Genomic DNA, 27282 nt, shown 5'->3' with positions numbered 1-27282 from the left:
GTGAGATGAGCTTTTCACTGGCTATTGTAGTCTGAGCACATATGATGGCATAATAATTATTGATGGGCACATTCAAAAGTTATGCTTGTGAGTGTTTTTAATGCCTAGTTTTAATAAATTAGTTTTAAATAAATGGAATTAGCTATGATTTTTTTTTTGATGGTGAAACTACCAAAATCCAGAAGCAGTTTCAAATAAATGGCTATAAAATATTAGGCTATATTTGCACTATACACCAGTGGTTCTAGATGTGCATCTAGCTGATGGAGTATAAAGAAACTATTTGCATTGCCCATTGTCCTGAAATGAGAAATAATCATCTTTTTTGGGATATGTGATGTAATGAGACATGTGAATACCTTTTGCCCTAAGAAGGCTTTACTGTGCTTTGCACTGATTCAGTTGAAGAGCTTTTTGATTCTCCATAACCTGTATGGTTTTACTCACTCTGCGTTACAAAAGAAAGCAAATTGCAAGTGCAGACAAAGCATTAGAGTATACCAACATTGCTCTTAATGCACTGCCACTAAAATCGCAATAAATTTAAAAGACCGTGTAGGAAAAACATAGGCAATAGAAACAGAGGCTTTAGACTCTTCTTTATCTGTCCTAAAAAAAATGTTTTGACTTAAGGGATACTTATAGCCCAAACTTCCATTTTTTTTGTTTTCTATACTTGGATAGACTAGGGAAGAGTTAAAACCCTTCCCATGTCAGGTTTTTTTTTTTTTTGCTCCCCCACGGGGGAGATTTACCTTCCTGTTATTAAGACACAACAGAAAATGAGAGGAAATATCCCTAGAGTAAGGGGAATTTCCATCGTGCACATTTGTCACTGGAACATTTTCCCCCATTGGATTTCCCCCCCCCCCCACCTCTTGCTCTGATGACAATGTATTTTTTTTTTTTTTATAAGAATAAGGTTTATTAGGTTTCAAAGTATTTCAGTACAAACAGACAGAAAGCATCAACACATTGGTTATGAAAAGGAATGTACTTTACTGAAAACAGATATGCTAATATTCCAAAAGCAGCGCATTAAGGCCCCAGGACACAGGACCAGGGTCACTATATTACCTTCACACCCAATGAGATGTTCTAAGTAAGTATAGGGTCCCTTTAAATTTCAGAGCAAGGGAAAAAATAATGCCAGTACTCATGATGACCAGTTGCTAGTATTGTACATACACAAGAAAGGAAATCAGTAGGCACAATAAATAGCCACATGAAGAGAAGATAAAGCAGAGGGTAAAAAGAGAGAAAATAGAAAAATAAAAGTTCAGTCAGCCAGGGAGTCGTTCAATCCAAAACAGTGGTCAAATGAAAGGGATGGAGTCTGGAAGAAGTTGAAAAATTGATCAAAGTGTTCCACAGCACCAGAAACTTCAGGTAGCGGTCATGGAGGCAAGCAGTCAAGTCCTTTATTCTCATGATATGACTGAACTCTGCCACCCACTCCCTGATGGGGGAAATTGTAATCATTTTCCAGTGTCTGTGAATCAATACACGACCTGTGGATAGGTGGAAGCAGAGTGGATCATTTTTAATCTTTCCAATTGACCCCGGTTTTATTGAGAAAAGTGCTACTTCCGGAGTTTCTGACAAGGTTCCTCTAGTGATCAGGTGACAAAGCGGAAATAAGGATTTTCAGAAAGGCCGGATATAAGAACAAGTCTACCACAAGTGTAGAATGGTGCCACCAATTCTCCACATCCCGAAACACCAGCCTGGGATTGATGGTATATTTTGTGCAGTATGGCAAGCCTTCCGTACCCTCTGGTCAGGAGCTTAAAGTTCCTCTCTTGGGTTTGAGTGGCTATGCTTGTTTTGAAAGTAAACAGTAAAGACTTAACCCAGTCCCCCCCTGAGATTGGATGTTCCAATTTTTTCTCCTAATCCTGGACATGAAAGCTACGGTTTGGAAAAGCGTGTGATAGGAAAATATTGTACAGCTGAGATAAAAGTTGTTGGCAATTTTTTATTGAGCAAGCACAAGGTTTTAAAAGGTTTAAGGTCCCCATGAAGTCACCTTATTCCTACGACCTTGGCATGAAAGTGCTTGAGCTGCAGATAGTGAAACCATCTGCTCTGTTGTGGAGGGTTAGAATCTCTGTAAGGGATTTTAGCCCAATTTGGCCTACTGCCTGTTTAATTTACATTTAGATTTAGATTCCCTCCATTGTAAGAAACTTTTGTGATGCAAGGCTGGGTTACTAACAATTGCCAAGAATCAGCGTGAGTGGCCAATATGCATGGAAATGTTGTATTTACTAATTACAAAGTCCCAAATGTATAGGAGGGAAATTAAGGAAGGAAGCAGTTGTGAGGATGGGCATTGGGTCTGGCAAATCCATGGTAGGGACATTATTGGCAACGGTGAGGAGTGCCGTTCAATGCTCATCTATAGTTTAGACCAATTGTGAAGGAACCACATGGTAGGTCTGTTGCACCCTCAGTTTTCCGTTTAAATAATATATCATGGCATATTTGGGCTGGGGTTCGTAGTCATAAGTATACGAGAAGGGCTGTTCTTAAAAATGATGGTGGATGCTATTAGGCAAAGGTCGAAAAATATATAAAAAGCGGGAGGGAATAGCCATCTATTAGAGGGACATCCTTCCTTGCAAGGAATGTTGACAAACTTGATGTTAAGCTCACTGCCTTTCTTGGGGTGTTCTCCCCACTTCCAGGAGACAAAGCCCCCTCACTTGTTGCTACTTAATAGAATGCTTCCCTCTAGTCACCACCCCAGTGTGGAAGAGAAAGCCTGAGACGGGTTTGGGTGTGGTTTTTAACTCCCTAAGACTATAGGCTGTAATATAAACTTTAGGTATCAGAATTCCCTAACCACTGCATTCGTCATCTTTGACAATGCCCCTTGCAAAGCTGACATCCACTTAGCATAGTAAAATAGGGGGAATATGTGTACACACTTCAAGCGCCCAATTATATTCAAACCAAAATTAGGCTTTGTGACTTCTCTTGCACATGATTGGGTATTCAAAATAACATTCTTTAATACTTTAATAAATCATCTTCTTTGAATCTAGAAAAAGGTAAATCCATTAAACTGGTATGCAGCAAAGCAAGTAAGTAAAAGAATGATAATTTCTTTACATGGCTCCTATATACAGTTCATCCGGAAAGTATTCAAAGTGCTTCACATTTTCCACATTTTCTTATGTTACAGCCTTATTCCAAAATTAATTAAATTCATTCTTTTCCTCAAAATTCTACAAACCATACCCCATAATGACAACATGAAAGAAGTTTGTTTGAAATCTTTGCAAATTTATTAAAAATAAAAAAGGAAAAAAATCACATGTACATAAGTGTTTGCACAGCCTTTGCCATCACACACAAAATTGAGCTCAGGTTCTTTCTGTTTTCACTGATCATCCTTGAGATATTTCTAACAACTTCATTAGAGTCCACCTGTGGTAAATTCAGTTGACTGGACATGATTTAGAAAGGCACACACCTGTCTATTTAAGGTCCCACAGTTAACAGTGCATTTCAGAGCACAAACCAAGCCGTGAAGTCCAAGGAATTGCCTGTAGACCTCAAAAACAGGATTGTATTGAGGCACAGATCTGGGGAAGGATACAGAAAGATTTCTGCAGCATTGAAGTTTCCAATGAGCACAGTGGCTTCCATCATCCGTAAATGGAAGACATTTGGAACCACAAGGACTATTCCTAGCGTCAGCCACCCGGTCAAACTGAACGATCGGGGGGAAGGGCCTTAGTCAGGTAGGTGACCAAAAACCTGATGGTCACTTTGACAGAGCTCCAGTGTTTCTCTGTGGACAGAGGAGAACCTTCCAGAAGAACAACCATCTCTGCAGCACTCCATCAATCAGGCCTGTATGGTAGAGTGCCCAGACGGAAGCTACTCCTTAGTTAAAGGCACTTCACAGCCCGCCTGGAGTATGCCAAAAGGCACCTGAAGAACTCTCAGACCATGAGAAACAAAATTCTCTGGTCTTATAAAACAAAGATTTAACTCTTTGGCCTGAATGGCAAGCGTCATGTCTGGGGGAAACCAGGCACCGCTCGTGACCTTGCCAATACCATCCCTACAGTAAAGAATGGTGGTGGCAGCTTCATGCTGTGGGGATGTTTCTCAGCGGCAGGAACTGGGAGACTAATTAGGATCGTAGGGAAAGAATGCAGCAATGTACAGAGACATCCTTGATGATAACCTGCTCCAGAGTGCTCTGGACCTCAGACTGGGCTAAAAGTTCATCTTCCAACAGGACAATGACAGCCAAGATAACATAGCAGTGGCCATGAGACAACTCTGTGAATGTCCTTGAGTGGCTCATCCAGAGCCCAGACTTGAACCTGGTGCTTCAACAAAGTATTGAGCAAAGGCTGTAAATACTTATGTACATAAGTGTTCATTTTTTATTTTTTTTATTTTAAATAATTTGCGAAGATTTCAAACAAACTTCTTTCACATTGTCATTATGGGGTATTGTTTGTAGAATTTTGAAGAAAATAATGAATTTAATTTATTTTGGAATAGGGCTGTATCATAACAAAATGTGGAAAAAGTGAAGCGCTGTGAATACTTTCTGGATGCACTGTACTAATTTTCTACCTTGCTACTGGCATTATACAAATACTCACTCTACAACAAAACAATGAGCTTAAAGCGGAGTTCCGGGCACAGAAACATTTTTTCAGTGAACATACCCCCGGGACAGTCAGGGCTAGTACATTGCACAATGGCTGGCCTCTGATCTGTCCTGGTTCGCACTTACCTGCAAGAAGAAATACTTACTTATAAAATTTCTTCTACAGCGTTGCCATCTCTGTTGTGGGCAGCTGAAGCCAGCGCGATCCTCTTCTGCATCCTCTTCCGCGTCTTCTTCTCCCAGAATGCGCCTTCACCGGCCCCACTCGTCACTTCCGGTGCGGCGCCGCACCGGAAGTGACGAGTGAGGACGGTGCCGTCGCATTGATTCCTGGGAGCGATGACGTTCAGCTCCCAGGAATCATTGCAAACCGGAAGTGACGGCGCGGGCCGCGGCCACAGAGGGAGGAAGTGGAAAATAGGTGAGTATTTCTTTCTACAATTACAAGGTAAGTAAAAAAAAAAATAATCCTAACTATCCAATTCCTTTTCAGGTCAAGAAGAGCAAGCGGATGGCCACAAAATCGATTAGGTCGATTTTGTGCCCGGAACTCAGCTTTAAAGCTGGACTCAAGGCAAATAGATGATTATACATCTGAAATGAATGTAATGCAACAATTTTACCTGTAAAAAGTTTTGTATTTTTTTTTTCTATCCAGTCCTGAGATATTTACAGCCCTATCAGAAAGCAAAGCAGACTGGCAATCTGGCTTTTCTCCACTACAGTTAAGCAACACAGCTAGGTCACCTTTTGTCCACAGCCTGCGATTAGACAGCAAAGGCACAGCAGCAGCACAGTGATGAGCCATCCCTCTGCCTACTCCTGTCAGAATGTTCTCTGACAGTTCATTTGCACTGTAGCAAACCTAATTGGCCCTTAGTGCTTCTCCAAGTCTAAGGCTGATACCAGGTAAAATACAAAGCTTGCCACTAGTTGCATTTAAAATGCATAATCAGCTTTTTTTTTTCTTTTTAGCAGAAAATACATTTATTGGGGATTCACATAAAAATAGAAGGATTCTCTTGAATACTTAATCAGGTAAAGTCACCTTAAATTTAAAATGTTTTGCAATTTTCAAGGAAAACATACACATAAGAGTGTATTAAAAAAAATATTTGCATAGCAATTTGCCCAGTGAAAGTTAATTTGCTCTGTGCGAGTGGGGCAAAAGAAAGACTTCTATTTTCTGTGCTGAATGAGTTTTCTTCATTGATTTAAAATGGAAAATACCGCATTTGGCCACAAGATGGCACTAAGTATCACAGGAATTTTGTATAATATTTTCTGCCATATAGTGGCCCAATGTGCTATTTTCCATTTTAAATCAATGGAAAACATTCGACTAGGATAGAAAATAGCCTAATAACATTTGTTCTTTTAATGTTTGTACCCAGAGCTGTCTAACCATAAAGTGCTTAATATGTATCTCTATACATTATTTGTTCAGAAACATAGAGATTAAATCACAAAACATAATACCCCACAAAATACCCCAGCTTCTGAGGACACATCCTGGGTAGAGTGAAATGCATTAAGGGGTCGGATACTTCTGGTTACGTCACGTCCGCTCTTTGAAACGCAAACCACGATTTTTGAATTCCAGAACGGAGTCATTACATGCTCACATGCAAGAGGAGAGTTTTATAAGTGCCCAATTGGCTTTTATATGTTTTTAATAATAATAAAAACTTAATTGCACTATGGATTTCTCCTGGTTCTATCTCCCTACACTCATATGAGGTTCTTGGACCTACCTTCCAGAGTCACAAAAGAAAGATAAAATCATTCTTTGCCACTGGAGGATTATTTTTGAAACACAGGCATTTAACCCATCACTAGTCGGTGAGTAAGGGCACATAGGGAGGGGAGCACAATGGCACTTGTTGGAACATACTGGCACTGGAAGAATAAGCTAACCAGAACTTTAACCACTTGCCTACAGGGCACTTTCACCCCCTTCCTACCCAGGCCAATTTTCAGCTTTTAGTGCTGTCACGCTTTGAATGACAATTGCGCGGTCATGCTACACTGTACCCATATGAAATTTCAATCATTTTTTTCACACAAATAGAGCTTTATTTTGGTGGCATTTAATCACCTCTGGGTTTTTTATTTCTTAAAAAAAAAAGAAAAAAGACAGAAAATTTTGAAAAACATTTTTTTTCTTATTTTCTGTGAGTAAATTTTGAAAATAAAGAATTTTTCTCCCTCACTGATGTGCGCTGATGAGGCGGCACTGATGGGCACTGATGAGGTGGCACTTATGGGCACTGATGAGGTAGCACTGATGGGCACTGAGAGGTGGCACTGACGGGCATCACTGATGGGCACTGACAGGTGGCACTGATGTACACTGACGGGTGGCACTGATGGGCACTGACGGGCGGCACTGATGGGCAGCACCATCAGTGCCCACAATCAGTGCCCATAGTGCTGTCAGTCAGTGCCTAAATGAGCAGGCACTAATGGATACTGACTGGCAGCACTATGGGCACTGATTGTGGGCACTGATGGCGGGTACTGTGGGCACTGATGGTGGGCAGTAATTGGCACTTTTTTACATTTTGTGTAATCAGGGCACTGATGATCAGTGCCCTGATTGCTTGTACTTGTCTCCCCTATGAGGAGGAGCCGCTGATCAGTGTTTAAAGCGAGGAGAGCCAAGTAATGGCACTTCTTCATTTACATGTGACCGTCTGTGATTGGACACAGCCAATCACATGGGTAAAGAGTCATGTCATTAACTCTTTACCGAGATTGGGGTCGCGCCGTGTCCTAGCAACAGAGAGGCTGTTCTGGTGCGCCGTCATATGACGGGAGTCCCAGAACAATAGCTGCACTGCTCCGCCGTCATTTGACGGCAGGAGGGTAGGAAGTGGTTAAAGGACTTATTGTTCATGCACATTTTTTGCACTGATTGCACTTTATCTTAATAATAATAAGGATTATGTATTGTGATTTAAATATTATGTTTCTGCACAAATAATGAATAGAGATACATATTAGGCTGGGTATACACATTACACACTACATAGTGCGGGGATCACAATATTTTCTATGAAAACTTTTTATAAATAGGCAACGTGGCAAAGAAAATATATATTACAGCCCCCAAAGCGCTTAGAATGCATTACTTTTTAATAAACACAAATGTACTAATTGCCCTTTTTATGTGCTACTTTTGCACATGAGCACTGCAGCACAACTAATTGACTCCTTGTGCAACTTCTTCTTCTTCTAGTCTGAGCTCTGTTGTACAGTACAGTACAAAAGGAAGATTCCAATTCACATTAAGATACTTACTATTCTTGAATTAAAAAAAATACTAATTTAAAAATGTGAAGGATTTATTCACTAGTTTGTATAATATTATTATTCTTATTAACAGCGCCAACAGTTTACGCAGCACTTTACAACTTGAGGGTAGACAGTACAAATACAATACACTTTAATACAGGAGGAATCAGAGGGCAGATATACTCATTTATAAAGTGACTTGGGAATTTAACAAAGAAAAAAAGAGGTTTGAAGGATTGTAAGAGGTGCATGAAAGTCAGCCAGCCCCCAGTCTGATGTACTCACCCTCCAGTCTGTCACCAACCAAATAAAACCTGTCTCTTGGTAAAAGAACAGGGGTTTAGTTGACACACATTTGCAAACGCATGTGAAAGCTGCAGAGCCACTTCACGGCACCCTGTTTAAAGTCCCAAAGGAAATTAGGGATTTCAAAGGCAGTGAGCTTTACAGGCCATGCCCCATACATAAAATCCCTTCTTATCTATATACTGCATCCACCAAGAGGATGGAGGTGTAATGCTTTTCAGCTGGTCTCATCCAGTTTGCACCATGGTTATAACCTAATTATTTGAGTCTTTGAGACAACAGCCAGTCGTGCATGGGGAGGGGTTGGGGGAGGTTGGGCTGTCTCCCTCTCACCTGTTCCCCCATCCACCCATTAGCGGCCATGTGCCTCCAGTGTGAGGACACTAAATTAAGAGTGTAGGACTGCAGATTTAAACAGGGTGCCGTGAAGTGGCTCTGCAGCTTTCACATGCGTTTGCAAATGTGTGTCAACTAAACCCCTGTTCTTTGTACCAAGAGACAGGTTTTATTTGGTTGGTGACAGACTGGAGGGTGAGTACATCAGACTGGGGGCTGGCTGACTTTCATGCACCTCTTACAATCCTTCAAACCTCTTTTTTTCTTTGTTATAGGGATGGAGATGCCGGGCAACACCAGCTTGGGTCTCATCTAAAGTCCCACCTAGTCCAATATGTTGAACCCTCCAATCGTTTTCCGCCAAGGAAGCTGCCATCTTGGCCTTTGTTTAATCTGCAACTGCCATGATGCTGCACATTTGATCTGTTAGGACACCAGCCATTGGATGATTTGACAATTTGGTTGAGAGCATAACCAATGAGACAGCTAGCATTTCCGGCATTCCGGGAATGTGAATGTTTTTTGAAACTATCAGATTGATGGGTTTTCTTCTGCTTTAAGGTTAAAATGCCAGCTAAGCAGCCAGGTTTAAAAGTTTAATCCAGCTGATTAAAGGTTTAAAAAAGTATAAACCTGTGTATAAGGGTTTCCATGTGCTGTGCCATATCTGGGACCAGTGCAACAGATATAAACATAACCCATGTCTACAAAGTTCTTTACTGGTTCCCTACTGGATAATTAAAGAGACCTGAACTCTGAAAAATGTTCCTATAAAAAAAATAAAAATGCAAGCAGAAGGCAAAGGACTAGCCATGAGTATTGTCTATGGTCTCCCTATAGCAGATCTTTTCCCTATTACTGATTTACCATGCTTTGTCCTTTCATGTGTCTCCATACTTGTAGAGCCGGGGCTTTGCTTCCTCATTTTAAAGTTGCCCCCTTGATGACTAGTGATCCTATGACTGATGATAGAATATTCAAGAAGTAGCAGGGAAGGTCGCAAAGCACAAATCAACAGGATGGGTGAAGCAGAAACAGAGATCCTTGCACTAGAGATCCACAAGTACAGATTTTTTTTCCCAGTAAGGAGAACAGGGAATAGCAGAACAGAAACTTCACCAAAACTCACTGAAAATTTTGTGAGACTAGCAATGACTGGCAGCAGTACCTTAGATCAGTGGTCCTCAACTGCGGTCCTCAGGGCCCACTAACAGGCCAGATTTTAAGTATTACCTTGAGGAGATGCAGACTAGAGTACTGCTATCACTGAGCAGCAAATTATATCACCTGGGATGGATTTCAGTTATCTTGCAAACCTGGCCTGTTAGTGGGCCCTGAGGACCAGGGTTGAGGACCATGGCCTTAGATGATCTCACACCACATACACTATATACAGCAATAATGTTAATGGCAGAGGAAGTGCATTTCAATTCTCAAGAATTCAAGACTAAAGGTAAACCTTTCAGGGTACTACTTAAGTGCAGGTAACATTCCTAGATGTTCCCTATATGGCAGCCAATCCTCACATTTTGAGTTCAGGTTTACTTTAGGTGCAAAGTGAGTTTGGCATAGAGGTTAAAGAGGAAACACATACCCACAGAGAATCAAGCACTGTCTGCTGTAGGCCTCTACTTCATCTCAGCACTGCAGGTCCTGTGCCATCATATTCTTATGTGATGTCAACAGGTGGCCAACTATCTCCTCTGGGTTCTTTGGTGACACCATGTGGTGGGTCAGGTGCAGTGTGTAGCAGATTGCCCTAAAGCCTTCTGAGATGTGTGATGTCGGAATCCCAGGAGGCTTTGGGTGGCAGGCGTGATTTCATTTTTGCCTAATGGCCCGTACACACGATCCGAAAATCGGACGAAAATTAACGCTTGTGAAAGGATCAGACGATAATCGGATCGTTAGTATACAGCTTACAAGAGGCGATCACGACAGTTCACCCGATATTATCTGGTCGTGCAAGCATAAAAATTTTGATCGTATTATAACACATTGTACGATAATCGTATTATCAGTATGTTGTTCGTCCGAAAAAAATGGTGAGCAGTAGACAGCGCATGAGCAGTAGACATCATTTTCCCCTCACACGCTACAGCGTGGTTACGCATACCGGAAGCTAAGAATTATCGTCCGAGAAAATTCGTATCATGAGTAACCTCTCCCTTTAAGCGAATATTATTGAGAGCTGCTAGAATACGAAAAATAACGGATGGAACGTCGCCCGATTTTCGGATCGTGTGTACTGGGCATAAGTGAGAAAGTAGGAAACGTGGGACAGGGCCCCACAGAAAAGGCAATTAACCCCCTTCCCCATAACCCATAAAAATACAAAAATGTTAGCATTTGAATGTGTAAACAGGGAGGAGGAGGGGGTGACATAGAAAAACAATAGCAACTAAAAGCAGAAGGTAAAAGACCACTTTAAGAACAGTGAAATGAGTCTGTGATCTCCTTTAGATCCAAGTTCCCCTGCTCACGACTTGCAAATTTCGTGGCCCAAACTTTATTGTTCAGCCTAAATAGGGATACAAAAACTGGCAGAAAAGAGCTGTATCACATGAATAAAAAAATAAATGAAAAAATGACTACGGTGCAGATCATCCTTTTATCTTTTAGAGACATTGTTGAAGAAGGCTTAACAATATAGTGATAGCAAAGAGAAAAAATAAAGGTAAGCATGTGTGAACGTCTATCACTTCACATTTTATTCTGCTTTATCCATTTCTGTGTAAAAGCAGGACGGAAGCTGCAGCACAATGCTGGTCTTTTATTTGCCTGCTTGTCCAGATAAAAGTTGGCATTAGGTTCTCTTTACTTTGCATTTGATTTCCTTTCTTATAAAGTGAAGTTTTTCAAGGTGAAGTTCTTTGTTAAAAGAAAATCAGATGTACTGCATGTTTTATAAGAATTTGAACAATTTTCACTGTTGAATCCAGCCTGCTTCTGCTCCAAATTTATTGCAAACACCATTTCCTTATGGACTGCTAATATCTGAATCTGAAGTAAATGCAATATTCTGCAGGGAAGATAAGGTAATCACCTGGTAGTTTAGTTTATATTATAACAGGAGCTCAGTGAACCTATTAATCTTATTGTATCCTCTGAGTTTTTGTAAACTAGTACACAGCAACTGAGGAATGGTTAAGTAATTGGATTGCATTTAATTATACCTTTCTGTAGATTTTGCAGAGCAGAGTTAATTAAAGCCCAATTCCATTTAAAACATTATATATTTTCCTGGATTACATCACATATGACAAAACACGTAGGGTGCTATGTGCTGACGTCATTGTGCAACCAGAAGTGACCCAGAAATTGTTTGTATGCTGGCTGGAGTTGATTTTTTTTAATGTGCAGTTACCCTGTGATCTTTGTAAGTGTTATTTATATTTGAATAAAAAGTATCGCTGCACTTTATGCTATATAGAGTGTCTGCTCTTGTCTCTTTGTCAGTTTTTTATGACTAGCAGCTGGAGTGTTATAGGAGCAACCGGGCTATGTATTTACTCTGAGGAGGAGCTGGGGAGATGTGGTTGGTGGGGATTCCTATGACATATGCCTTTTATGACTTCTCTATTAATAAGGAGTCATATTCATTTGTTAAGCATGCATTTTTGTCCTCCAGATTTCCTATTGACGCTAAATGGAGAAATGCATTGATGTCAGCACACAGTCTGAGCTTCCTGAGCAACCAGTGACGTCACTTCCTACATCTCCGTGGAACGCACGCCAGCCGCGACTTCGGAGTGTATGGTGAAGGGTGAGCTTATCATCTGGCTGCACGGAGGGGATGCTATTTCAATTGTGTCTCTTTAGCTGGCGCCGGTCTGGGCTCTATTTTCTGTAAGCATTACCATTGTTGCTATTTTTTGGAGGCCCAACATTAAAACGGAGTTGCACTATTATTTGTTTCTGTTTCTTGTTTGCATATTCATTCCGGTTATCAGAGAGGGGAGCGAGCGGTTGTCTGGATTGGCAATCCAGACTTGTGAAAAGCCTGTTTTGGTCCCAGTGATCTGGGATTTCTGGTGGGCATAACTGTGAACTGACTCATGAGGTGGAATGGCTATTAAGCAGTGACTCTTCAGGCATAGTGTTGGTGTTAGGAGCAACAAGATCATCTTTGTGTTTTTATGGTCTATGGACTGATATATCTGCCAAATTCACCTATTTATTAATTTCTCTATAACAATATATTTATGTAATTTGTCATGCACAGAGCACTTTGGGATACACATGCACGTTTTTTTTTTTAAGTGTTTTTACTATTTTGTTATTATGCATTCATATTCTGATTTTTTTTTTATCCAAATTTATGAATTTAGATTTGCTTTTTATTTAGCTTATGCACACAGACACTTTATAATATATGTACCTATTTAACAGCACCTTACTTTACACCTATTTTAGTTATGCATTTTTTGTCCACCTGGTGGAGGTTTGTATTTTCTGTATCCCAACTGGGCAGACTTTCTATATGATGGGGAAGGGTTATAGCCCCTACCGGTTTTAGTTAGTGCTGTCTCTTTCTATCCAAGTTGCAACCATAATCACTGAAAGTGAAATGAAATAAAATCCTCAATTTTTGGTTGTTACTAGAACAGAAATAGTGGGAAAATCTTCCAGTGGTGAAACTAGTTCTGGTGATAACCAGGCATTCCCTAGCATTTTCTTTAACTTCCTGTTTTGGCGTTGCAGCAGTCAGTAAAGGGAAATCGCTCCAACAGGAAACAGTGACGAAAAATAATCTGACAGGGGTTATAACCCTCCATTACTCTTTGCCTTTAGCTCTACCTTTACAGATAAATCTACTCTTTCCAAATCTTTCCAAAACTATAAAAGAGAAAATTGCTATTTGTTGGATTTTAGTTTTAATTGGTGTAATAAAATAAATATGTGTTTTGCTCAGTGATGACACATTATCTTCTAATCTTTCTTGCGCAGGTAACAGAGGGTATTTACCGGGCAACTGTTCCCTTAGTAGAAAAAAAACCCAATAGGTATTCAGCAATAATAATGACTAGCTTACTTACAAGAAACAAATATACCTTTGTTCTTCATAGTCTGTTAGCAGTGTTTACTTCCCTGACCATTGGCTTTAGGATGTGTGCTGATCCTTAGTAACAAACAAATGGTCACTGCTCCACCTTCACAACAAGGAGCACATGGAAGGGCAACGCATGCAAAACAAAATCAAAGGAAATTCCCAGCTGAACTCACCAACCAGTCTGCTTAGGGACCAAATTAACCTGTCTAACAGTTTGCGTTAAAAACAGGGGTTTAGTTAGCACACATTTGCAAATAAATGCGTAAGCTGCAGGGCCACTAAATTTACAAAAGATAGGACTGCAAATAATACTAGGGTGCCGTGAAGTGGCTCTGCAGCTTGCGCATGTATTTGCAAATGTGTGCTAACTAAACTCCTGCAAACTGTTAGACAGGCTAATTTGGTTGGTAAGCAGACTGGTTGGTGAGTTGAGCTGGGAATTGTATTTGGTTTTGTTTTGCATGTGTGCTGATCCTGCCAACAAAAAGGAGAATCTTTCTTGTGCTGGCACACCAGTAAATGTTGGATTCCAATGGTGGCCATAACTCTGAAACAGAGCGAAGTTTGGAGTTACCACCTGGAGGACAATATGGGGTCTGTATATAAAAGATCCATATTCATTAAAAGATGAGTGAAATGTAAGTTTCTATGTATTTCCTATGATTCTTACCTCCATCTAGTGGCTCTAATGCTGTATACTGAAATACTGCATCCAGAAAAAGTGTGGCCACAAGATGGAGCTGCTGATCATATGAAATACATAGAAAATTAAATTTTACAAAATTTTCAAACATTTCTGAGTTAATTTGCGACATTTGTACAAAATGTTGGGACATTTGCACATTTTTTTTTATTCTTATAAACAGGCCCCTGAGTATTGTCCTTCTTCTTTTACAGGGTGCTGTTAGCTGCCTTCTTTTAGCAACTTTTTAAACCGGTGAAAAAATGAAAAAGATAAAAAGCGAAAATATATAGCAAAGTAAAGGTACTGATGGGAATGAGGTATGAGCAGAAAGAGAAAACTGGAGCCACAAATTGAAGAGTATAGAAACTGGAGCCACAAATTGAAGAGTAGAATATGAATTATCAAAGAGTTACATAGTTACATAGTAGGTGAGGTTGAATAATGACGATAGTCCATCCAGTTCAACCTGTGTAGGTGTTTATGGACGTATTAATTTCTCATACCCCTGAATGTTTCGATCCTTGAGACGTACGTCCAAGAGTCTTTTAAAAATAGCCATACTCCCCGCAGTTACTATCATTTATGGCAGGGAATTCCACAGTCTAGTAGCCTTTACAGTAAAGAACCCCCTGCGTAGCCTGTGGTTAAATCTCTTCTCCTCTAAATGCATTGTATGACCTCATGACCTCATGTCCTCATGCATTCCGTGCGACTGAAAAAGTTCTGACTCATCTGGACTGAGGATAGGCATAAAGGTGCATTTGCAAGTGTAAATGCACCTTTATGCCTATCCTCAGTCCAGATGACTCACTTAGAGCTCACTCTTTGAAAATTAATTTGTACTCTTTAATTTGTGGCTCCGGTTTTCTCTTTCTGCTCATTCTTCATTCCAATCAGTACCTCTTTTTTAACTTTTTAATTTTGTTAAAAAAGATATCCTGTTGCTAGGTGAAAGAAGATAGGCCAGCACTGATTAGTTGCGAGAATCCAAGTGGGGGTTCTTGCGACTGGTACCCCCCGAAAGCAATGGGAAGCTGTTGTCTCTCACAGCTTATTGCATGTAATCGCTGGGGTTCTCATATCTAATCGCAGGCAGGGTGCGTTCGCAGGTGTGAATGTACCCTAAATGATTAAGGCCCCATGCACACGGGGCGTTTTTAACGCCGCTGTAAGCAGCGTCAGGTGTTTTCTTTTTGCAGCCTAAAAACGCCCCTCCATGTTATTCTATGGCCTCATGCACACTCAGACGTTTTTGAGCTGTAAGTGGCCTAGGCGTTTTTAAGCTGCAACAAGAACCCACGACCTGCGCGTTCTGAGGACCAGCGTTAGAGCGTTAAAAAAGTCTGACGCTGCTAAAAGCTGAATAATGTTGCTATAACGTTGCTTAACGTGCATTAGGCCACGTTATACGTTTTTTTTTCTTCCATTCAAAATCAATGGTTCCCTATGGGAGCCTATTGATTTGAATGGAAGTAGCACTGCAACACCGAAAGTCGGACCCGACTTCGGGAGGCCCCCGCCCCCTCGTGTCACAGAAGACGTCTTCTGTGACACGAGGGGGCGGGGCCTCCCAATGACGTCATCGGGGCCACGCCCCTAATGGCTATATAATAAGCTGCAGAGACCGGAGACCGGCATAATCAGCTGAGACATCGTCGGAGGAGGACCGGAGGAAGAAGAGCCGACAGCAAAAGAGCAGAAGACCGGAGAGGAGAAGACAAGAAGAGCGGACAGCAAAAGAGCAGAAGACCCCGGAGAGGAGAAGACAAGAAGAGCCGGATGAAGATTTTTAATAAACTTTCCAAAACGTCTCCTGTCGTTATTTCCATACACTGCCTTTTATGTGGTGAATGAGTAGGGGTTCAGTGTACCCCATACCCATTCACATAGGGAGGGGGTCTGGGATCTGGGGGGCCCCCTTGTTAAAGGGGGCTTCCAGATTTCGATGAGCCCCCTGCCCGCAGACCCCCACAACCACCGGCCAGGGTTGTGGGGATGAGGCCCTTGTCCTCATCAACATGGGGGCAAGGTGCTTTGAGGTGGGATGTGCAGAGCTCCCCCTGCCCCAAAGCACCAACACCCCCCCCCATGTTGAGGGCATGTGGACTGGTGTGGTCCAGGGGGGGGGGGGCGCTCGCTCGTCCCCTCCCCTTTCCTGGCCTGCCGGGCTGCATGCTCGGAAAAGGGTCTGGTATGGATTTTGGGGGGAGCCCCACGCCGTTTTTTCGGCATGGGGCTACCCTCAAATTCCATACCAGACTCGAAAGGGCTTGGTTTGGAACCTTGGGGGGACCCCCACTCCGTTTTTTTCCCATTTTGGCGTGGAGTTCCCCCTCAAGATTCTAACAGCGCAACTCACCCCGCAAGTGGGATCCGACTTGCGGTGTTGCGGTGCGACCTCCATTCAAATCAATAGGCTCCCATAGGGAACCATTGATTTTGAATGGAGGCAGAAAAAAACGCTGCTAAAAGCAATGTGGCAAAACGTGCAATAACGCCAATGGAAAAATCTACTGAAAGCACGTTTTTACAGCTGCTTTTTCCGGCGTCAGAACTAACTTTGACGTACGTTTTTTCTAACGCCCCGTGTGCATGGGGCCTTAATGGTACCCAGTTCTACATTTCCAATGACTCTTTTCACATTTGTTTAAAGTAGCCCAAGTAAAAATTAACACTGTTCCTTCTTAGGTTTTCCTACTCAATTTACCTCCTAGATCTGAGAATGACATACCTATCCATGGTCTACTGTGATACAAACTAACTGAATGACTCTAAGAGGTGGTAAAGATAATGTATTTCATCCTCTGTGCGAAATTTCATCTAATAATGTAATTATATAAAGAATTTATTTTTGAGCTTAGCACTAACAAGGATTTTTTTTTTTAGTAATGTATATTTTTGTTGGCTAGTGTCACACAAGATTAACATTTCTGTCCATCTGTACGGTCGCACTCTAAAATAAACTTCAATATAAATAAGTTGAATGTCTAACACATGTTCAGCCTAATCCTCTCACTTAAATCACGATAGACATATGAGCAGCCACCCATCCATTCACTTTAACAGCAACAGACAGAAAGCAGCCATCCTTAGCTCATTCCTAAAATGAATAGTGAGGTTGTTGCATACTTGGCAATCTAGCTTTACAGGAGCTTTTTTTTTTTATCAGCAATCATAAATATAAAATACATTAATAATAACGTGTTTCCTGCTTCGCAGATGGTAATTTTAATGTTGTGCAAAATAACACTGTGCCAAACCTATATTCTACTGCGTTCACGGAACCTGGTCAAGGGTTAGGCATAGTATGTTTAAATTAAATTGGATCTCTCAGTAATAAATAATACAAGTCTGCATGAATACATTTCTGTCAAATCCCAATAAAAAGCAAGAGTTTTTTTTTTTTTTAACTGTACCTTTTATAATTAAAAAGCAGTCCTTTAGCTCTAGTCAATTTATTTTGCCTAGGCAGAGATGGTGTCATAACTCTACTGACGGCGAAAGAAAGCATTTTCTCAGTCTCCTCTCTCACAGGGATCAGATTGCAAGGTAAAAGATGTGTGAACACTGATAAGAACTGCACAGGCACCAGGATTTACATGATTGTATCATCTCTGAGCCAGAATCTTAGGTAGGCCATAGACGGTGCAAATTTTCACTATTCCCCCATTAACACAAACAGTGCTGACAGGGGAATCCCGCCTGCCGAGGAGAAGACAGTGTTTATTGCTAGTGGCTAGCTTGCTAGTGATAACTGTAAGTAAAATCCATCAGGCTGGTTGTACCCAAGTGGATCAATCGAGCCTGCATATACACAGTTCAAAGCTCGGCCAGTTTCTGTTGAACCGGCCAAGATTCGAACCATCTATGACTGACCTTAGTCCAAGAAGGAGATGCTGAACCTGGATCATGATACCTTTAATGACAAATTGAGAGAATCATGTGTTGCTCTATGAAGGAATATATTCATATGTCCAGATCATTTGATGGAGGGGGATTGTGGTGTGGGGTTGTTTTTTAGGGGTTGGGCTTAGTTCTAGTGAAGGGAATTATTATGGTGTCAGCATACCAAGACATTTTGGACAATTTCGTGCTCCCAACTTTAGGGGAACAGTTTGGAAGTGGCCCCTTCCTGTTCCAACATGACTGCGCACCAGTGCACAAAGCAAGGCCCATAAAGACATGGATGAGCGAGTTTAGGGTGGGGGAACTTGACTGGCCTGACCTCAACCCAATAGAAAAACTTTGGGATGGATTAGAGCGGAGACTGCGAGTCAGGCCTTCTCATTCACATCAGTGCCTCACAAATGCCCCTCTGGATAAATGGTCAAACATTCCCAAAGACACACTCCTAAACCTTGTGAACAGCCTTCTCAGAAGAGTTGAAGCTGTTATAGCTGCAAAGATGGGTTGCACCAATGCCGTTTTTTTATCGACGAGTATGAGTATGGATACTTTGCGTCAAGTACCTACCAATACCGAGTACTGATACTTTGCAGTGCAGTTTGTATCAGTACAAAAAACATGGTTTTCTGGAGTGGTGGGAAAGGAGAGGATTGGAGTCCATGACAGATTGATGTGGGGTTAGAATGGCAGATAGGAATGTGATGTGGTGGAGGGCGGACTGGTGAGAAATGGGATGGTAGCAGTGTGAGACAGTGAGGAATGCAGTGAAGATCGGAAGGAATGTGTGGACATTGGGCATTAATTGCTGCAGTCTGGAGGAAAAAGAGGGTCTGACAAAACTTGCCTGCTGTGTGGATGTACGAAAGTACGGGGCAGAAGGGGGGGGGGCTGGGGGGAGAGGAGGATACAGTGAAGCTGTGGTGTGTTGACTGCTTGCGGGAGATGGATGAGGAGATAGTCCGTAGTGACAGCTGGCGGGGAAAGGTAGGGGCATCTCAGCCAACTGAGAATGGGGCAGTGGATAATAGGAAAGAATCGGGAGATGAGGGGTGGGGGGTTGTAGGATGACTTGAGGGGATCGTACTGATCGGAAAGAAGCAGTTGACACCAGTTTAAACAATGTTAAAACTTTTAAACTGCCCACTAGAAGGCACTTTAATCCATTTGTACACACACACAAGTATTGGTTTGGGTATCGGGAGCATTTGGTTGAGTCCCGATACTCACTCAAATGTCTGGTATCGGCACTGATACCAATAACGGTATCAGTATCAGTGCATCCCTACTGCAAAGTGTGGGCCAACTCAACATTGAACCCTACGGACTAAGACTGGGATGCCATTATAAATCACGTGCGTGTAAAGGCAGGCGTTCCAATACTTCTGACGTTATAATATACAGTATTTCACAAAAATGAGTACACCCCTCATATTTTTGTAAATATATAAATATATTTAACCAATTGTATTGAAGAGTGCCTAGATTGACTTGGACAATCAACTTCTGAATCCTTTATATATATGCTCAGCTTCACTAAGCATACACATTTACTTCCGTGCACTGAGGCCGAGTGTGCGGTCATTGACACTTATTTCAGGAAAAAGTGGGAAGCGAGGGTTGCTAACTTTTCCAGGAAAAACACTGGGCTAATAATCTCTTTACTATTAAAAAAGTGGGCAAAAAAAAAATCTAATTTTTACCAGCCAGACCAGTTAAATACCACACATATTGAAAATGAATGGCACCACAATACGGCAATGCATGAGATCTGTGGTGCAGTAATGTGCAGTAACAAGTTAATTTCCGCAATGCTCTAGAGAGATGTGAGTAGGGACTGGACATTTGCTTTCAGGGTTCCGTCTTGTGTGCATAAAATGTGTCCTATTAGCTCAGGCCACTCAAAATCCTGTGCAATTTAAGTAAGAATGGCACTTCTTTTATTAAGTATTACATAGCATCATCTGTCTGAAATATGTTCCGGCTGTCAAATAGAGAAGAACAATGTTTGTGAAATAGGGCGACTGTTCGTGGTCGTATTGTGTTCCTATTAGGATATTACATTCAAGGAAGTAATCAGTCATTGCTCGGGCCATCAGTCAGTTCACATGAGGCAGTACAGCTGAAGCAGAAAGAAAAACAGGAAAGACATCCACATTATCTTATTAGTAGTTAATGGATATATGTGTAACTACAAGAACAGCAGAGGACAATTTGTTTTAATAATCACTTATATCTATAACAAGAAACTAAGTATGTTAATCAGGAAATGTGATTGTGTATCAGTTGAATAATATAACCTTGACTCTGCTAAGAGAACCTGGTATGGCCATGAACACATTAAACTAACATAACCCTCTAAAAACAGCCACTAAAAAGTCCCTACACATACCTTTAGCTGTCTCTAACATGTGCCCAAGGAGATCCCCTTGGGGCAAACATGGTATACAATGACCTAGTTGGAGCCCTGGCATACCACAATGTAGCTCCCAACAGGGCTGGCTAGATTGCACTGCGGACTGATTAATAGTGCGCTAGAACTTTGTCTTGGAGCTCTGAATGAGCCTGGACATGCAGAGGTTTTTCTAACAACCACAGGAAAAAATTCAAAAAGAATGTCTAGAAGTAAAAAAGAGACAAAATGTAAAATAAGGTTTTAACTATGCCAACCTAAAGCAGTAACAAACTCCAAAACAAAAATGTATTACATTTCAGCTGACCAATTACAATGGTGTAGCTTCATTTGTTTTCTTTTTGTAGGCTTTTTTTAAAATGTGTTTTCACCTGGTAATCCAGCAAATAAGTCTGTTGTTTTTTTAACTTTCTTTAACAGACCAATCTGTCCAGACAAAGTAGCAGTTAAAGGGTAGAGAAAAAACATTTAACAGTGACAGGATGCTTACAATGGTCAGCTGTTTTTCATTTATGTACCATCTTTATCCCAAAAGAAAAAAAAATGGTTGCTGTAACTGCCTATAAGTATTCGCTGGAGTTCGGCTTCAAATTTTTTTTTTTTTTTTTTAAGATTTTGCTTTGTCAAGGTTTGTTTTAATTGTTGGCAAAACTATTGGTGGAGAAAAATAGCAGAAAGGCTTAGGGGGCATTTAAAAAATAAATTCACACAATATTCATCCAAGATTCACACAATTTTCTAACTAGATACAATTGGAAAAAATATGTTTATCTAAGACAGCCATTTTCTACTGGGGTTCCTCCAAAAGTTGATAGGGGTTCCCTGAGTTTTGACTGACTGACCTACCATTTGATGGTGCCTGCATAATTCCAAGGCCAACCCCACTTGGCAGAACCATTGACATGATGCTAGAAAGCTTTCTGTCTGTAAAGGTAGCATTCTGACCACCATTGTAAGGGGACATTCTTCCCACTGACCATCAAGGTGGGGGCATTTTTCCAATGACCCCTGAGGATTTTTTTTAAAGTAGGGAGTCCCTGAGACTTGAAAACTATTTTAGGGGTTCCTCTGGGTAATAAGTTGAGAAATATATCTTGCTACTTCCACGCTACTTTTAAAAATAGTTTCTAATGTGACTGTGTTTAGGGGGCTGCTTACATTCAAATGCATTGTGAGAAAATAATAAATAATGAAAGATAATGCGGCGCTCCCTTTCAATATTCTGTGAGATATGTGACTCAATATCTATATGTAAGCTCAATAAAATTGTGAATATGTGACCCACATTTTAATGTCCATGGTATAAACAAAAAGTCCATAGGAAGTCTATGTTTTAAAGCTCCTATTTGAATAAAAAAATTCCACAATGCAATTTCCACCAGGGCTTCAATCTGTGTGCAAATGATATTATGTGACCCAACTGTCATGCACAAAGTGCTCCCTCCACCTTCAATCCAATGCGCTCACCTTTAACCACTTTACCACCGGAGGATTTTGCTGTCTTACGTCCAGGTCACTTTGTGCGATTCGGCACTGCGCAACTTTAACTGACAATTGCGCGGTCGTGCGATGCCGTACCCAAACGAAATTTACGTCCTTTTTTTCCCACAAATAGAGCTTTCTTTTGGTGGTATTTGATCACCTGTGCGATTTTTACTTTTTGCGCTATAAACAAAAAAAGAGCGTTTATTTTGAAAAAAATAACAATATTTTTAACATTTTTTTATAAGAAATTCCCCATCCCAAAAAAAATGTAAAAATCAAAATTTTTTTAAATTTTTGGCCAATTTGTTTTCTGCTACCTATGTTTGGTAAAAAAAATCACAATAAGCGTATTTTGATTGGTTTGCGCAAAAGTTATTGCGTTTACTAACTAAGGGAAAAATTTCTGTAATTTTTGGTGTTTTTTTTTTTAACGAGTAATGGCGGCGATCTGCAATTTTTGTTGCGGGACTGCAACATTGGGGCGGACAGATCGGACCCTTGAATGACATTTTTGACACTTTTGGGGGTACCAGTGACATTTCTACAGTATTCAGTGCTATAAATATGCACTGTTACTGTAAAAATGACACTGGCAGGAAAGGGGTTAATTTTATTGGAGAGGGAGGGGTTAATGTATGCCTGGTGCTTACTGACGTGTGTGGGGGGAGGTGACTGAGTGACACAGGGACAGATCGCATATTCAGCTATGCTGAACCCTGCAATCTGTCACTGTTTGTCACTTGGGAGATCCGCCCGCTCTGTTTACAAAACGGACGGATCTCCAAACTCGATTCCCCGACGATCGGGGAAGAGCAGCGGTGATCGCCGCCGCTCCTCCCCTGGCCCGACTCCCGCTGTGATTGAAAACAGCGGGTTGCGCGCCTCCGAAGGCGCGCAAGCGCCGCCTACAGGGGGAGGAGTCCAGCGACGTAGGTCTACGTCGCTGGATGGAATCAAGCCACTTTGCCGCAGTACAGTCCCAGTGACTGGTCGGCAAGTAGTTAAGGAGTGGACCTAAGAAACAAGTTTACTAGGTCAAATACGCTTGGACCCTCCAGGGGTATGTATGGATATATTATTCCTCCAATGCTGGTATCCTTTATGGTGGACACTACCCTCAGTGGTGTTTGGTGGGCTTAAATCCCTTTATAGTGGTTGTAAAGGCAGAAGGTTTTTTAATTTAATGCATTCTATGCATGAAGATAAAAAGCCATCTGTGTGCAGCAGCCCCCCTCAGCCCCCCTAATACTTAACTGAGGTCCATCCAGATCAAGCGATGTTGCACAAGAGACTTGGCTATCCTGGACTCCCCTCCTCAATGGTTGAGACAGCAGCACAGTGCCATTAGCTCCCGCTGCTGTCAATAAACTCAGTGAGCCAATGAAGAGAGAAAGGGGGCAGGGCCGGGTCATGGCTCTGTGTCTAAATGGACACAGGGAGCTGTGGCTCGGTTCGGGTGCCCCCATTGCAAGCTGCTTGCTGTTGAGGCACTCAACGGTAGGGAGGGGAGAGGAGCACCGAAAAAGGACCCGAGAAGAGGAGAATCCGGGCAAAACCACTGCACAGGGCAGGTAAGTATAACATGTTTGTTATTTTTAACAAAAACATAATGAGATTTTAGTATCACTTTAAGTGACCCCCTGTCTCCTCTCCTTGGCTCCCAGTCACTCAAATAAACACAGGTGGGTATCTATAGTAAAGCATGGATAATCAACCAACTTTTATTAATAGAAATGCACTTACATTTAAATCCAAGTATATGTGCCTTTAAACTGGACAATAGAGCCGCAAATAGGTACTTGGTGCCATCTGCGTCACCTGACTCCCCCCACCCCTCCAAAACATAAAGCAACTTATTATTTTAACTCATTCAGAATGAGTCAAGAGGACAGAATCAGTACTCCAGTTACAAGGTAGGGGATACAGGAATTGGCAAATCGTCAAAGACGAATGATGGTGCCACTCTTTTAGTTATACATTTGCTAAAACTGGAGAGTGCACAATCTGGTGCAGCTGTGCATGGTAACCAATCAGCTTCTAACTTCAGCGTGTTCAGTTAAAGTGGTTGTAACCCAAAAAAAAAAAAAAAAAGGACCCTGTTTCAGTAGAGCATGTCATACAGCACAGTGCCTGTGCTGTGAAATTTTCTTCTTTCTATCACCTAAAATACCTGGCTGATCCTGCTTGGTTCTGCTCCCACCTCTGTAAACTGACAACGGTTTATCATGGCTGCTGAACCTTGACAGTGTGGTCAGTTCACGTGCCTCTGTCATCCTCAGCTCTCCCCCCCCCCCGCCTGTCAGCTGTGTCAGTGCCAATCTGCTCCCCTCCTGCAGCTATCATAACTCAATCCCCTCTGCTATCTTAAATAATGTCCCCAGTGTATGTGTTTTTTAAAAGAAATGTGTGCAACAAATTTTATAGCGCTGCTCGGCACTCACGTGACCGCCCGCTTGCCTCCTCCTGTCCTCTCTTCCAACTGGCTGACATCAGCAGGGGATTTTCAGCCCTGCCCGCTGTAGCTGTCAGATCAGGAGAGGGAGCAGTGGGCAGTCACGTGAACGCCAATGAAATGGGGTACCCAGCTGCACTTTAAAAAAAAAAAAAAAACATACACTGCGGACGTTATTTAATATAGCAGAGGGGATTGCAGGAATGTCATTGAGTGGCTTAACCACTTAAGCCCCGGAAGATTTTACCCCCATTCCGACCAGGGGGTATTTTGCGATTCGGCACTGCGTGACTTTAACGGACAATTGCGCGGTCGTGCGACGCTGTACCTAAACGAATTTGGCGTCCTTTTTTTCCCACAAACAGAGCTTTCTTTTGGTGGTATTTGATCACCCGTGCGATTTTTACTTTTTGCGCTATAAACAAAAAAAGAGCGTCAATTTTGCAAAAATAACAATATTTTTCAAATTTTTTTATATGAAATTCCCCCCCAAAAAAATGTAAAAATCAAAATTTTTTAACATTTTCGGCCAATTTGTTTTATGCTACCTATGTTTGGTAAAAAAAAATCGCAAAAAGCGTATTTTGATTGGTTTGCGCAAAAGTTATTGCGTTTACTAACAAAGGGAAAGATTTTTGTCATTTTTGTTTTTTTTTTTAACGCGTAATGGCGGCGATCTGCGATTTTTTTTGCGGTACTGCGACATTGCGGCGGACAGATCGGACCCTTGACTGACATTTTTGACACTTTTGGGGTTACCAGTGACATTTCTACAGTAATCAGTGCTATATATATATATGCACTGTTACTGTAAAAATACACTGGTAGTGAAGGGGTTAACTTTATTTGGGAGGGAGGGGCTGTGTGTGTCCCTAGGGGCGTGCTTTCTACTGTGATTGGCTGTGGCTTCAGCTGTAAGGACACTGATCAACGGATCTTCATAGTAGATCCATGTGATCAGTGTCTTTGCAGCGAGGAGAATGACAGGCAGCTTGTTTACACAAGCTGCCTGACATTCTCCCTCTCCCCCGCCGATCGCCGAGTGGCCGGCGGACATCGGGTCCGCTGGTCACACGCGCGGGGGGGTCCGTGACCACGCGGGAGCGGGAGCGCGCCTCCGGGGGCGCGCGCTCGCTCCCTAGACCCTCACAAGCAAGCAACTTAGCCCTACGTTAGTTTGCCTGTGAGGGGCTGACAGCCGACGTAGATAGTCGTGCGGCGGTCGGCAAGTGGTTAACAACCACTTTAAGCTTTGCCAAAAAAAAAAAAAAAACTGAAGCTGATTGGTTTCTATGCAGAGCTGTACCAGATTTTGCACTCTTCAGTTTTAGTAAATCAACCCCACTGTGACAAGTGTATGAGAATGACGACTCAAGAGAATTATTAATATTTTAGCAGGTAAGCCAGTACACATATACTCATTTCAACCATGCTTTTAGCTAATTGTGTGGACTTCTAGTTTACCGAAGCAACAGCCAAACCTGTTTAATTATGGTAGTCAATGTTCCTTGTTATCTTCAAAACATTTTATGTTGAATTTACTCTATCACGGTTGTGATAAGGCAATGAGAAGGCTTATCAGTGCTGTGCTGCTCATTTTGTAGATTACCCTCTTACAGACTGACATTTCACAGAGCACAATGTTTTACTTCATCTTTATTGGGCCACTCACTCCATACAGCTCTATTAAATTATGCTAACAATCTTCTTCTCTGTTCATTGTCCTTAGATTTTTTAATTACATAAAGCACTGCTCTTTTCACTGCAGCTCTGTAGAAATTCGTATTTTCCCAACAAATCGTAGATAAGGGTTGATTGTCTCCACTAGATTGGAAGTAGCAATTTAATCTGATTTCTCTGTCTTGCATAGAGCTACGTAAACCACAGGATGGATAGCTAAATGGAAAATTGTTTTAGATGTGTATAATGAGTGTGGACGTGAGGTTTGTGTGCTGTTTAGCAGAACAAGTGGTTGTACCAGCTAAGCTGAAGCCATGCTCCTCCAGAGTGTTATAATGCATGTAAATAAAGAAATATATTACCACAAAAAGTCAAACAGTTCAGGGCTGATTCTGACCTGCATGCTGCCTATGATCAGCCCCTGGCGTTGAAAGCCAATGAGATAAAAGTAATGAAGGAGTTTAAATGTATCTGTCATAGGAAGATATACAGCAGTCTCACCCTTCGTGTCTATTAATATGGGTTCTAGTCCTTTTATGCGACAGAGTCTGGAGGAAATGTGCAGAAACACTAGACATTTTCCTTTAAAATGCATAGCCATTACTTGACATTAATCAGGAAGTATCTGCACAAGCAATAACCTTGCCAGATCCCTCCACTTCTAAGTATTAAAAAAGATAGCTAGTCACGAAAAAGAAAACATATTTTCTAACTGTTAAAAGGGCCTGAAGGGCTTGTGCGTGATTTTTCTTTTTCAGTACAACTAGACTTTAATTCTTTTCTGAGTGTTTCTAATGCAAAGGGCTAAAGTATCTTTAAAGTACACGCTCTGGTTTTAACAAAAATCTCCAAAGCTTCCATTTCTGGCCCCCTTGGCACTTAGGTCCATACGTTAGGACCCCATAGTCTCTCAGCTCCATACCTCCACAATGGCTGTGGCCTCCCACGCAGTTTGCAGCCCAGCAAGAACAAATCTAGTGCTTGGCTGCCCACTGTCATCTCATGACTTGAATTGGATCTTGCTTCTGGT

At 41.6% G+C, this 27282-nt stretch overlaps 1 protein-coding gene across 2 annotated transcripts in view; it reads right to left on the bottom strand.

Moving 5' to 3' along the window:
• Positions 1–27282, bottom strand: part of RARB (retinoic acid receptor beta) — a 1055941-nt gene that overhangs the window by 672029 nt on the left and 356630 nt on the right. The window lies entirely within an intron of this gene.

The sequence above is a fragment of the Pelophylax lessonae genome (genome assembly GCF_965119305.1).
Source record: "Pelophylax lessonae genome assembly, chromosome: 5".
Classification (NCBI taxonomy): domain Eukaryota; kingdom Metazoa; phylum Chordata; class Amphibia; order Anura; family Ranidae; genus Pelophylax; species Pelophylax lessonae.
Note: the sequence above shows the minus strand (reverse complement) of the source record. Positions and strands in the feature narration are given on the sequence as shown.